Source organism: Anolis sagrei, chromosome 2 (genome assembly GCF_037176765.1).
Source record: "Anolis sagrei isolate rAnoSag1 chromosome 2, rAnoSag1.mat, whole genome shotgun sequence".
NCBI lineage: Eukaryota > Metazoa > Chordata > Lepidosauria > Squamata > Dactyloidae > Anolis > Anolis sagrei.
In genome coordinates, this window is record NC_090022.1 from 39378308 (window position 1) to 39393219 (window position 14912).

Genomic DNA, 14912 nt, shown 5'->3' on the forward strand with positions numbered 1-14912 from the left:
CATAAATCTACTTTCTCATTAATTTTCTTGTGGTATAATTTAAAGCAGTAATATGAGGGCAAAAACTGAGCATTATCCATCATAAATATCAAAAAAGATAGCACTGTAACACCATAAATTATGCATATTACCTGTTGTTAAAAATGATTAATGTATTATCAACTTTATCACACACTGTCTATGTCTAGACATATCCGAAATCTGAAATTTCATTTACTACTTAGGGAGAAAGAGGCTTTGAAATGGATGGAATTATCAACAGAGCATTTACAGGCTAGCCCTGTGACACCAAGGTAGCTTCTCATGCAGTCTTTTGGGAGTTCCAGGGTTGGAATTGGACTCATCCCAAGCTTTGGGTCAAAGAAGGTTGAGCATATTGAAGAGGTGATGTGCTAAACTTCCCAGGGGAAGTGAAACAAATCACAGTACTCTAAGAGCATCCTTAGTAACTGACCCACAGACTGGCACCAGCATCTGTTTAGCAAGGGGGCATGTCACCTCCTGTGCCCTCCAGGCTATAGGGAAAGCACTGTTCAGTGATGTAGAGAAGTGGGGAGGAAAAGGTTAAAAACAAAAACTATGAGTGAAAAAGACAAAGAGACAGAGATCTAATATAATTCAGCCTGTAAAAGAGTTTAACATATCGCCTTGTGCAATTGCAGTAAAGACATTTCCTTGTGATCACATAGTTCTCTGCAATTTCTCCCAACAAATCCAAAACCTATCATTCTTATCAGAAGCTTTCATCTGAAGTAACAATTGCCCCCAAATCTTCTAACTAGTAGCTTTAGCATCTGCCCTATACAACTATGCTTGTCTGATACTTAATTATATATAATAGCACACCACCCTTTTTTCATCTCTTTATGACCCAAATGGCAATGGATGTATATAGCAGTATGGCTTTGAGATCTTGAGAGTCACTGAAGATGCTCAGACACAATAAAATGCATAAGACTTAATTGCTAATTTTTCTCAGACATTGAAATGTAAGACAACTAGCGTCCTTGAAACTTAGGAGTCAGTACTCCTGACTTCTACAGTTTGATATATTAATGTTTTGTAATGTAAATCTTCAGTTATTTCATTTTCATATAAAAAGGCATTCTGCCTGATAGGTGATATGATGAGACTTTTGCATATTTTACAATACCTTTTGGGGGCATTTCAGGACATGTTTTGAAAGAGTTTGCATGTAAAAACATTGTTTTATGCACAAATACCTTTTTTAAAGAAAAAAAAAACCTTTGTGAAAATTCTAAAAACACGGTACTCCATCAAACCAGAACTGGGATACCCAAAGATATTAGGAGTTAGAATATGCAATTATCACTTTAGGCTTAAATAATCATCATATCATAAACCAGTGGTTCTCAACTTGTGGGTCCCCAGGTGTTTTGGCCTATAACTCCCAGAAATCCCAGCCAGTATACCAGCTGTTAGGATTTCTAGGTGTTGAAGGCAAAAACATTTGGGGACCCACAGGCTGAGAATCATCATCCTAGGCTATCACTCATGGCTGAGTATGATTGTCTCCTACGGGTAGGGTCTTGGAAGTGGGTCCATAAGTGACTGTAGAGACATATTTTGGATGTGCATGGTCTTTCACATTGAGGACATACATTTCCAAATGGAAGACAGTCAGGATGTGGCTTCCTCTTGGTATGTTACTCCCTTTCACCATTTGTTTGTGCCGTTTTGAAAGTCAGAGCACTGTTGGTAACAGCTGACTTCCAGTTAGAATGTTTGAAAGCCATGGATTCCCAGTTCTGAGTGTTTATCCCCAGACCTACTTTTTTTTTGTTTGCTTTCGGCCCATCTTTAAATCTCTTTTCCTGTCCACTGACATTCCATTTTCTGCACTTCAGCTGAGAGTAAAGTAACTGCTTTGGGAGAGGTTGATTGGGCATTCAGACAACATGGCCAGTTCACCGAAGTTGAAGGCAGAGAATCATAGCTTCAACTGTGGCCTCTTTCCTTCTTCCAGAATGCTAACATTTGTCTGTCTGTCCTCCCAAGAGACTGGCAGGATTTTTGAAAGGTAATGCTGATGGAATAATTCCAGAAGATGAGAGTGACACTTGTAGACTGCCCGTATTTTGCAGGCGTACAACAGAACTGGAAGAACAATAGCTTTATAAACAAGCATCTTGGTATCTCTACAAATGTCCCAATCTTTAATCACTCTCTTCTTCATTAGAAAAAAATATTGCACTTGCAGAGCTCAGACAGAATTGTACTTCTGCAGTGCTGTGGACTTTTGTGGAGAGGTGCTGTCTAGGTAGTAGAAATGGTCAACATTTTCTAGCGTTACATCTTTTAGCTTTATTATCACAACAGGAGGAACTTGCAGTTTCTCAGGTCGCTCCTGACACGACAAAAACAAAAAAAATGGCATTGGGATTGGTTGGTGCCTCCTGGTAAAGAACTTGAGTTTTCTCAATGTTCACTGAGAGGTCAAGCTTTTCATATACTTCTGCAAAGGTGTTTTCCAGAAATATACTTGTAGGTCAACACAGATTACATTATCAGCAGCATATTGGGAGTTCTATAACAGAAGTTGTTGTGACTTTACTCAAACCATCACAAGAGGCAGGTAATAAATAAAATGTATTATTATTATTAAATAACCAATGCACTTAAGACACAAATGGTATTCTACAATAGAAGATTTCTAGTCCAGTGGATTTATCATCTGTTGTTTGTAAGGAGGAAGAACGAACAATGGAGAAGATAAGAAAATCTTTAGAGACTAATACTTAAACCTAGAGATGTAAACCTTTACCCACTTCATCCTCATATGAAAAAGGTGAATAGTTATTCTAATTTGGTCCTCAGTGAGGGAGAAAATAAAGATTTCTATAGTTGCTGGGAGAAAATAAAGATTTCTATACAGTTTTCTTTGTCTAATAGAATGCCCATCAGTATTCTGGAGGACATTTCTGCATAGAAAGATGTGGATGTGCAAAGAACAAACATCTTTGTAGAAACTTATTTTCTGAACAGAAAGTGTGTTCTTTTACACAAAACATGTTTTTTTTTCTGCACAGGAAGGTTTTCCAAAGCACTTCAAGGCATTTGAGTTCAAGAAAGTAGTGAAAAGAATTTTATTCTTCCTCACAGGGTTTCCTAACTGGCTATTAGGCTTGTGCAATTTGGGTAAACGCCGATCCATTTCAGTGTCCCGGATTTCAGTAGGGGTCCCTATCTGTTTTTGGGAACCTCCTGAATTTGGAAGGATAGAAATCAGTTTTTTTTATCCGAGAAGCCGAAAGGTTCATTTTCTATCCAGCCCATTGGCGACAATGAAGGGACTTCCCAGGCTCCTCTTCCCATCATTTTAAGCATAGTTTACCTTCATGAAGACCTGTCTTAAAAGCATCAGAGTTAAAATGCCACTCTTTCTGTAATCCTTTCCCTTCTGTCTTTAGAGGAGAACTGGGTTTAAAGAAAGGGCTTAAGAAACCTTGCTTCCTGGGATCCTTTCCCATCTAGCAGCTACCTCCCTTCCTGCACTCAAAGTGTAACCAAAAGAAACAGAAAGCAGCCGGTTTTCAACAACCACTGTTCTGTTTTGGCTAGTAAAAAAAAAATGGTGGCAGAGCCCATGCCATTACAGGCTTTCAAACCAGCCAAACAAGCTGAAGGCAAACAACAAAAATGAATCTGTGCACAAGTCTACTGACTATTTCAAAAGGTTATGAATAACAGAGAATAATGCTAGCACACAGAAATCTGGATTAGCTCACTTTTCATGTAGAATATAAAAGAGAAAGGATGTGAAGACAAAATAGAGTCCAAGAGGAACCAGAAATGGAAAAGATGGCACATTCAAAATGCTTTAAAGGAAATTACAGGTAGAAGGATCAGCAAGAATGATGCATGTAGGAGATCTATTACATTAGGTTGCTGTGTTGTCAACAATGAAGACTTCAATTAAGGTCAAAACATAATTACCAGGGTGGGGCAATGTTGTCAGTACCTTTATGAAAGACAACAAGTTTGTATTTAATAGAAATACAAAGCAGGAAGGATCAGTAAAGGATGACTCTCATGCAAAGAAAACTGACAACACTCATTTGGAAAAATCGGCAGATATATAAAACTGGAAGGAAACCCAGTTAAGGCTATGTTCTAATCAACAGCTTGGATGTGAAATTATTAATGAGGCTGCAGAAAAAGTTGCTACAAAGAAATTCCAAGGAGAGCCACACACACATGAAGCACAATGCTGATTTCACTGTTAGGGATTATCTGTGTGCCAGAAATGAAGATGGGGAAGTAGATGACAGAGAATGAATAACATTTCCTAAAGAAGGAATAATTCTGTGACTGTGCAGTACAGCCAAGTCAATGTTAAGCACAGCAGAGTAACAGAAAAGGGAAAACAACTTCTATGTTTGTGATATTCCATAGACTTAGGGGTGTAGCAACACTTGGGGTTGCTGTTAACTGTACAAATGGGGACATCAATAAGGAGGTTAAACCCTTATTATAAAGAACTAATAATATAGAATAAATTTTAATAGCTATCATGTTTCCATGATAATGTTCTAACTAATGTTCTAACTAATGGTACCGAGACAGCCTTGGTCGCCTTAGTGGATGATCTCCGTCGGGAGCTCGACAGGGGGAGTGTGTCCCTGTTGGTGCTACTCGACCTCTCAGCGGCCTTCGATACCGTCGACCACGGTATCCTTCTGGGACGCCTCGCGGGAATGGGTCTCGGAGGTACTGCTCTGCAGTGGCTCCGGTCATTCCTCGAGGGTCGGTCTCAGAAGGTGTCACTGGGGGACTCCTGTTCTACCCCACAACCTTTGTTTTGTGGGGTTCCTCAGGGTTCAATACTGTCTCCCATGTTGTTCAACATCTACATGAAGCCGCTGGGCGAGATCATCCGGAGTTTCGGGGTGCGGTGTCATCTGTACGCAGATGATGTCCAGCTCTGTCACTCCTTCCCACCCGCTACTAAGGAGGCTGTCGAGGTCCTGAACCGGTGCTTGGCCGCTGTGACGGTCTGGATGGGGGCGAACAAATTGAAATTGAATCCAGACAAGACAGAGGTGCTCCTGGTCAGTCGCAAGGCCGAACAGGGTATAGGGTTACAGCCTGTGTTAGACGGGGTCGCACTCCCCCTGAAGACACAGGTTCGCAGTTTGGGTGTGATCCTGGACTCATCGCTGAGCCTGGAGCCCCAGGTTTCGGCGGTGACCAGGGGAGCATTCGCACAGTTAAGACTCGTGCGCCAACTGCGACCGTACCTTGGGAAGTCTGACTTGGCCACGGTAGTCCACGCTCTGGTTACATCCCGTCTTGATTACTGCAACGCTCTCTACGTGGGGTTGCCTTTGAAGACGGCCCGGAAGCTCCAACTAGTCCAACGGGCGGCAGCCATGGTATTAACAGGGGCTGGGCGCAGGGAGCACACAACTCCTCTGCTGTACCAGCTTCACTGGCTACCGATTAGCTACCGAGCCCAATTCAAAGTGCTGGTTTTGACCTTTAAAGCCCTAAACGGTTCTGGCCCTACATACCTATCCGAACGTATCTCGGCCTATCAGCCCACCAGGACCCTTAGATCTTCAGGAGAAGCCCTTCTCTCCATCCCACCTGCTTCACAGGTGCGGCTCGTGGGAACGAGAGATAGGGCCTTTTCTGCGGTGGCCCCCCGGCTTTGGAATGCCCTCCCCACTGAATTAAGATCAGCGACCTCGCTAATGGCATTTAGGAAAAAACTAAAAACCTGGATGTTTGAGCAAGTCTTCAATTGACCTTCGTCGCGATGTTTTATCTGACCATGGATTAGCAATCAAGACAACGAATTGGATGACGATTTTAACTATGAGATGTCCCGATCTGTATTGGTGGCCCAATACTGCGTATGTTTTTTGTATGTATTCTTAATTTTAATTTTTATATGCTTAAGTGAATTTGTATTTTTTAACATTGTATATTTTAACATGTTGTAAACCGCAATGAGTCGCCGCACAGGCTGAGATATTAGCGGTATACAAGCATACCAAATAAATAAATAAATAAATAATAGTTCACAAAAAAATTACAGAAATATCCTGAAAGAGATATCATTTTTAACAGCCATAGCTTTGTAATCATGAGACCTCTAGTCTGATGAGCCTGAACTACAGCACTAGAACCCTTTACCAGAAGAGTATGTCATCAAACTACATATCCTATAATTTTATATGTTGACATAATGATGGTTAAAGTGGCATGAGACTACTGTAATGGTGTAGTGGCAGGTTCCTTAGCGTCTCTTGTTGTATGGCTCCTCTATTGGAAATACAAAAACTTAAATAACCACGCATATGTGTTGATTGTGCTTTTCCTGTATGATAGAGGGTTGGACTGGATGGTCCATGTGGTGTCTTTCAACTCTATGATTCTATGTTGACAATAGAAACCAGAGTGATTATGTATTTACCTAAACAGAGTTCCTCATCTCTTATCAGCTGAACATTGTCTAGAAATTACTTTCCACAGGGGAACCTCACCTCTTTATTATAGCCTTTTCCACCACTAAAAGAACTGAAGATAGGTTAGAGAAATCTTTCAATATGTATCTAGAGCAGAAGTTGTAAGGAAGTTATAAAACCTCAATATGATTATCTTTTAACTGATACTAAACCTGAAATACGTCTGAGCCGCTGACATACCAAATTAACAAACCAACCATCTGTTCAGGACCACCTCCCATCCACCTTCCATTCATTACTCCACACCCACACCACCCTCACTGAGCAAACATGCAGAACTACCAATGTTCTCCTGACTGCCCTTCTCTGCCTCCTTTTTAATGACTTGCTACTCCAGTCATTAATTGCTATACTAATTATTAATCAGGCACATCACCAGAATAGAAACAATGTCTTTCTAGATAAGACTGCATCTCTCAAAGCTAAGGGCCCATCATTATCAAGATGGAGAAGACTTTATTCTCCTTATTGATACCAATATATGCAACAATATTCCAAAGCTTTTATTTTTCTCTCTCTCTCTTTTATCCCCCCTTCTGTCTCTGTGTGTGTGTGATTGAACTCTCTCTCAATGTAATTTCACACATTACAAGCTTTAGGTGTGTGTTCACATGTTACACACATGTTCACATTTGCATAAAAATATGATCATCAGAGACACAGAACTGGCTGTGATTTCATTGCACTCTATAGCAAATCTCTAAGAGTGATGTCATGTGATACATTAAATATCCTAAGAAACAATGCAATTGTTTTCTTATATTATCTTAACATATTAGAGAGAATAAAGCAGTAGGCCGTAACAATCAAAGCCCCTTGTAAGCCAACAATAAAAGCAAATATTCCTTTCACAGATCACACTGTCCAACCATGTATTGTGAATAAGCAGTAGATAGGCTGCAATGGGCTGCTGACAGCATTCTTGCGCTTCTAGAGAAAGTTATTTCCCTCTACCCTATTGTTCCTTTCTGATTTTTATTGTCATCTCCCACTTTGCATTTACTTTACTCACACCAACTCCTAACCAACTCTTCCCTTACACCAAGACATTATTCAGTCTCTGTGCGTGATGAATGACAGCCATGTGCTTGATGAATGACAGCCATGCAGAGATACACACGTAAGCATTCATCCACACAAATACATAGATCAAAACCGTGAATGACACTAAATTTTTCCAATGATACTAAAAAAAATCCATGGAGAAACAGCTGAAATATGTTTCTCTAATGCTGTAAACAAATAAATTGCTGGCTGGTATCCTGTCCTGAATTGGAATGGGGGAAGTTAGATCTAGCCACTTAAATGCCTAAAGTCAGCAGACCCCTGGATGGGGTGGGAGAAGGTGAATCAATACCAGGTGCCACAGGAAATATTTTGGAGCAAACTGGCAAAACCATATCTAAACTTTTTTTTTTGTCTAAGAAAACCATATAAAAGTTATGGGTTTGCCATAACTTGACAGGCAATTTGAAAGCCCGTGCACATACAAGTCAAACTTGACTATTACAACTCACTTTTTGGTCACTGCAAAGGTGAAATTCTGTTCCAACCATGCAACAACCAAAATGCTTACCAAAACTCAAAGCATCGACCACTCAGCACAGCCATTTCTGTGTGACCAGAAAACAGGGGTACCTGCATAGCTAATTTTCTCAGAATCTGAATGTGCTGCAAGGATATCATCTGTACAGACCTTCTCTGCAACACCTGTCACAGCACATCCAGCTACAGGTATCATCAGAAGATTTAGCTATAGAGACAAAGCTATAGGATATATAAACACTTCCAGAACTTTGGCCTTTACTTCTTGAAAGCATCTTTTGAAAAACTGAAGAAAATATTAATTCAAACATTTGTCATGATATTGACAAGATTATTTTTATAACTGTTCCTGAAAAATACATCTAACTTTTTCAATAGTCGCTAAGATAAGCATGCATAACATTGCAGTCTAATTTGTTTGCACCTATATTTGCATTTACCAGAAAAGGCTGAGAGCTCATGCCTTGTAGGCAGAATATCCCAACTTCTATCTATCCCCTGCAGTCCCACATAGGAATTGAAAAAATCCCTCCTGAAATCATGACAAGATAAAATTAAAGCAATTTCTATTCTAACATGTATAGAAGTAAAGAAGTGGATATAGCCGAGTTGAATAAATATTTGGAGCATAATTTAGATAAGAAATTAAGTGAGACACATAGTAAGGAAATGAAGAAACCAATATCACAGAAGAAAATTAGAGATATGATTAACAAATTAAAGAACGGCAAGTCTCTACAAGAGATGGAATTCCAGCAGAAATTTACAAAAATTACACAAAATTTCTAGTACCTGAATTATAGAGGTTGTTTAATAAAATATTGAGGGGAAATCCTAAACCTAACTAATGAAAATATACCAGGATAATATTAATCTCTAGACCAGGTAAAGAAAAAATTATTAGTAGACTCATACCATCCCATCTTCCTAATTAATCAAGACACCAACATTTTCTCAGCGATTTTGGCAAATAGGTTTTTTTTTTTTTTGCCCAGGATTATATCAACCCAAAACCCAATGTGGGTTTGTTAAGGGAAGGCAAATGTCTTATTTGATCTGATTCATAAACATCGTAGAGAATGCCAAAAGTGAGAAAGCTTAGGTAGGCATTATTGCATTGGATATATATAAAGCCTTCTATTCTGTGGGATGAACAGTGTTCAAATCCCTGATAAAGAAATATGGTTTTGAAGAGGGTTCCCAACATGTAAGAGACTAAATATATTCAGAAAATAGGACAGAAGTTATGATTAACGATTTGGGTACCAAACCTTTTAGTATTATGTAAGGAGTAAAGCAGGGTTTCCCTCTTTCCCCTGTACTATTTATATTAGTAATGGAATTATTAGCCTTTGCAATTAGGAAAGATGAGAAGACACAAGGAGTGGGTGTGGACAACAAAATAAAAATCAGCCTATTTGCAGATGATACGCTTTTGACAGCTAGGAATCCAGATATGACACTAGATTGGATAAAAATACATTTAAAACAGTTCAAAAGAGTAATAGGTTTAAAAATTAATTGGAAGAAAATGGAGGTATTGACAAAATGGAGGTATTGAAAATAGAAGTATTGATAACCCTGGAAGGAAAGGATAAAGAGAAAATAATGGATCAATTTAAGGTTAACATTAAAAGCAATATTAGGTACTTGGGAGTCACGGTATCCATGAACCATTGAGTTAAAAAAAATAAATTTTGAAAGACTATTCAGGGAAATTCAAGAAAGCTGACGGAAATATAAAAAAAAAGTATTTTATGGTTTGGCAGAATTGCCATTTTTAAAATCAAAGTATTATCTAAATTCAACTTTCTTTGTAATATGTTACCCATTCAATTACCAGATGTTGATCTTAAAAAATGACAGAAAATAATCATTGAGTTTTGCAAAGGAACAAAAAGATCTAGGCTAACAAGCTGTTTATGGTATTGCACATTCCTCAGAAATTAGGGGCATTGGGAATATCAGAGTTAAAAACTTACTATCGGGCGCATATAATAAAGGAAGTATTTAGACTGCTCTCAGAACCTAAGTTAATCTAGTGGGTTCTTGAAGGCAAATGATGGCAAAAATAGGTAAACTAATTAAGGGGTGTAAGAATAACCTGACTAAGGATGTTCTAGGTATATGGTTAGCTGAAAAAATAAGATATGACCAGGAGTTTCTCCCCTAACCCCAATAGTTTTATTGGAGAGTTTCCTGGAAGATGTGAGAGTGAAAGTTAAAATAAAAAATAGTTGAAGCAGAAACTGCTCTTTATTGGAAGGAACGGATACAAAATTTGAAGGCACTTCCAGGCTATCAAATGCTAATCAAGGTGGTCAGTTGAAACATTCACAACTAGCTCCAGTAGTCCTTTGTCCCACCCTGGTCTTTCCACAGATATATAAACCCATTTTCCTAGTTCCAACAGACCTCACTACCTCTGAAGATGCTTGCCATAGATGCAGGCAAAATGTCAGGAGAGAATGCCTCTAGAACAGGGGTCCTCAAACTTTTTAAATAGAGGGCCAGGTCACAGTCTCTCAAACTGTTGGTGGGCCGGATTATAATTCAAAAAAAAAAATGAATGAATTCCAATGCACACTGCACATATCTTATTTGTAGTGCAAAAACATTTTAAAACAATACAATAATGAAAATTAAGAACAATTTTAACAAATATAAACTTATTAGTATTTCAATGGAAAGTGTGGGCCATTTTTGTCTGATGAGATAGGATTGTTGTTGTTATTTTGTGCTTTCAAGTCATTTCAGTCTTAGGTTAGCCCTGAGCGAGGGCCAGGTAAATGACCTTGGAGGGCCGCATCCGGCCCCCGGGCCTTAGTTTGAGGACCCCTGCTCTAGAACATGGCCATAGAGCCCAAAAAAGCTACAACAACCCAGTAATTCCAGCCATGAAAGCCTTCGACAATACTTTGAAGGGTAAATTTGGTAAGTTGGAGTAACAAGGTTTTTTTTTTAATTGGTTTGAAAGACAGAAGATATATAAATGGAAAAAGGACTGGTTAGGTGAAAAACCCCAATGCAGACAATTAAATAATCAGGAAGAAATTATTTATTTATTTATTTATTTAGGGCTCAGAGCGGCTTACAAGAATGGCTAAAATCTAACAAAATTTAAAAGCAGCAGTATCAAACATTAAAAGCCTGTCGAAATAGGTATGTCTTACATGCCCTGCGGAAAGCTGGTAAGTCCCGCAAGGCATGGACTTCAGGTGGCAGAGTATTCCAGAGTAATGGTGCCACTGCTGTGCCAAGGCTCTGCGTCTGGTTGCTGTTAGACGCAAGGTCTTGACACTGGGAATTTCCAATAGATCTTGGTCCTCAGAACGGAGGGATCTCTGGGGTTGGTAGGGGTGAGGTGGTCCCTCAGATACATCGGCCCCAGACCATGCAAGGCCTTAAAGGTGAGTACCATCACTTTGAAAGTGATCCGGTGCTCAATTGGTAACCAATGCAGCTGTAGTAAGATTGGTGTTATGTGGCATCTCATCGGAATTCCCGCAAGAAGCCGAGCAGCTGCATTTTGTACCACCTTGAGTTTCCGGATCACCAACAGAGGAAGGCCAATGTAAACTTAAAAAGCAAGAAATATCTGGAAAAGGGTCAATTGTGAAAATATGCAATGGTTTAATAGAGGTATCAGTAGACTGTTAGAAATTGTGGGGTTGAAGTTCAAAACACCCAGAGGGCCAAAGTTCACCCATGCCCAGTTTAGTAGGTGAGGAAATAGGACTGAAGTTGTTAGAAAAAACATGGGAAGGAGATATAGGACCATTAATGTATCTTGACTGAAAAAGTGTACTAAAGTGGAGAGTGGTTAAGAATCTGTTGATAAGATTAAAAGAATAGGTGTAGAAAGTCATATGGAGATGGTATACCACGCCAGTTAAATTACACCAGATTGATAAGAAGCACAGTAGCTACTGCTGGAGATGCGGCATGCATAAAGGGACATGTTTTCATTTATGGTGGAAATGTTTCCAGCTGAAATTTTTTTGCAATAACATTATTTAAGGAAATTGGTAATATTATAGGAATAATCATTGCCCTGGATGCTAGGATAGCATTACTAATTGATGCCAAAAGTTGAATTTAGAAACGGAAAAGAAAGAATTGGTGATTACTCTACTTATATTGGTGAGGCTTATAATTGTAAGGAACTGGAAGATAGTAACCGATCTCATGCTGGAAGTATGATATGGGGAGGTATGGAATGTAGCTTTAAATGACAAATTATCAATAGAAATGAAGGTCCTTAGAGGGGAAATTAAAAGATCAAAATTGGATTCATATTTGTCAGTTTCCATTAAATACATTTTAGAGAGTGACAAAGGAAAACAATACAACCTCACTGGACAGGAATTCTGGATATGACATTTGTTTATTTATATATTTATGGTGAAGGAAATGATGCTTGTTCAGGCTTGGGTGGTGCGTCTAAGTGGTTGTAAAAGGCAAATTATTTTGTATACTGTTTATATTGAATGTTGTTAATGTAAGACGGAAAAAAATTAAAAAAGGAAATCATGAAGAGATATTGACATTCATTTTCAACTATACTGAGCAATCCCGACTAATAGCCTGGCACAGTATAAGGCAGCTTCCTACGTTCCAGTGGTCTGCCCGATAATAATTATCTCCATGGTCAAGTGGTGCTTCGTCAAGCTATGACATTACATAGTTTAGTTTCTCATTCAGTGCCCCCCCCACCCCTCCCTATTGTCTGATGGTGAAAGAGGAACTTATTCATTATGGCGATCCCAGTCAATTAATGACTGCCTGCTTAGGCCACATACTTCAAGTGCCTTCCGATTCACCTCAAGCCCCATGACTGCTCCAGCAATCACAATGAACAATATGTTTCAGGTCATTATGGTGTGCTAGCGAATACCATCTCTTGAGCATTTTGTAAATGTTTTCTTGTCTGCTTGCATGAGTGACGAGCAGGTCAATAATTTAATCGGGTCGTTTTAAAAATCTTTCTCCACTCATATTTCATTTTCTTTCAACATTAATAGCAGTTCTCCCCATAAAGTTACACAACTCTACATTAAACTTCAAAAGCTATTGTTCATTTTCTCTTTTAAAAATAGCCCACTTTGCAGTTTTCTTAGGACTTAAAACTTTAATACTATATGAAATTCAAATTACACACCTTTTAAGATTGTTAACTGCCCCACTGAAATAAAGGAAGAGTACAAGATTTGGGGAGAGAGGCTAAGAGGGATGTAAAGCCCCCCCACATATGTATTGTCGAAGGCTTTCATGGCTGGAATCACTAGGTTCTTGTGGGTTTTTTCGGGCTATATGGCCATGCTCTAGAGGCATGCCTCTAGAACATGGCCATATAGCACGAAAAAACCCACAAGCCCCCCACATACTTGCACATGCCTCTGGATTATTTCCCCAAAGCAATACACAAATATTAACTCCTAGTATTATTTTCCTAGCAGTTAAGAGAGAAATATGGCAGTAAATAATATTCAAAGAGGTAAACACAGTCTTGAATTTGAAATTACTGCATAAAATGTATGACAAAGAGTGGCACAACTAATCAAAAGGCATCATTAAATTACACGTTCAATTATTATTATTTCTCATGCATGAGTTCGCCCCTAAAACAAACAACTCTTCTCCTTTTCTAACTTTACAAATGACAAACAACAGCTTGTTAAAAGAAGCATGCGCCCTTTCACACAAATACTTCATGCACGCACACAAAACACACAGGCACAAACAAATTCACGAACATATAATCACTACGTATGATCCAAAACAAGAGGTTTTTTAATGATTACCTTGTTCATAGCCCTATCCTTTTGTCTTAGACATTTAAAATCCTGGCTTGATCCAAACAGAATTTTCTAGCCATCAGATGTTCTACTACTGTGCTAGCCGTTTTGCAGGAGTGCTCTGTCCCCTCTGAAAAAAGCAAACAACTGGGTAGATATCATTACACTAAGGAAATCTCCTGGAAAAAAACCAAACAACTTGCTAATCTTTGTAGCCCCTTCATCCAAAGTTAAAGATAAGAAAAACAAACCTAAGTAAGTTTCAGCCACATTCCAGGGACAAGCTCCCCTTTTCTTCTTTATCAAAACACTAGCTTTTAAAGTTTTTTTCCCCCAGACCTTGCAGGCTAAACTGCTGCTCACACCCGCAAACAAAGCAATATTTGTTTAATAACTGATTGCTGCCATGGGTACAGTAAACAAGAGCCCTGGCATTTGTGTTTATGAACAAACACATCTTCTTGCAAGAGCAATTTAACATTAACCAGGTGGAATAATCAACAGATTTCATAGGTGACACTCAGGGCAGGACAACTGTAAACAGAGGAGGGAGGAGAAAGGGGCCATTTCTCAGGGAATCAAGGTTGAAGCAAACGCATTGCAGTGTAAACAGCTGGGGAGAGGTCAAGACAAACAAACAGTCATCCGCCTGACATTTAGAGGGAGCAGGAAGGTTGCATGTTACATGCATCAGCTGCTGACTACCATGAAATCAGACCAGTTGGGGACCGGGGCCACTAGTTTAGAAAGTAAAGTGCCAGGCTGCTTCTAAACAAGTTACCATCACACTAATAGGGGGAGATCAAAATACATTCTTTTAATTTCTACCTCCACCCCCAAAAAGACTTTAAAAGCATAGAAAGGCAGGAGGAGCCAGAAACAAATGCATAGTAACTGGTGGTGCTTTTCTTCCTACAGAAAGGCATCACATACATTCTTTAGGAAGATAAGCACCATTTTAAATAGTTTGTTTGCCCATAAGTTTGTTAAAATAAAGTGCTAATGGCTATGAATTAGAACTCTCTGCCCCAGAGTGTGGTGAAAGCTCCTGCTTTGGAGGCTTTTAATCAGAGGC

The 14912-nt window shown here is 39.0% G+C and overlaps 1 protein-coding gene across 13 annotated transcripts in view; it reads right to left on the bottom strand.

The window, feature by feature from the left end:
• The window catches only part of FOXP1 (forkhead box P1), a 612918-nt gene that overhangs the window by 256962 nt on the left and 341044 nt on the right, over nucleotides 1–14912 (bottom strand). The window contains exon 1 of one of the 13 annotated variants that reach the window (XM_060766361.2): nucleotides 14089–14112. The exons of 11 other annotated variants lie outside the window; for them this stretch is intronic. The gene's annotated coding sequence lies outside the window, so the exon portion shown is untranslated. Of the gene's footprint in view, nucleotides 1–13843; nucleotides 13935–14088; nucleotides 14113–14912 lie in introns of those variants that run through there. One more of the 13 variants, XM_060766362.2, reaches the window with a different exon arrangement.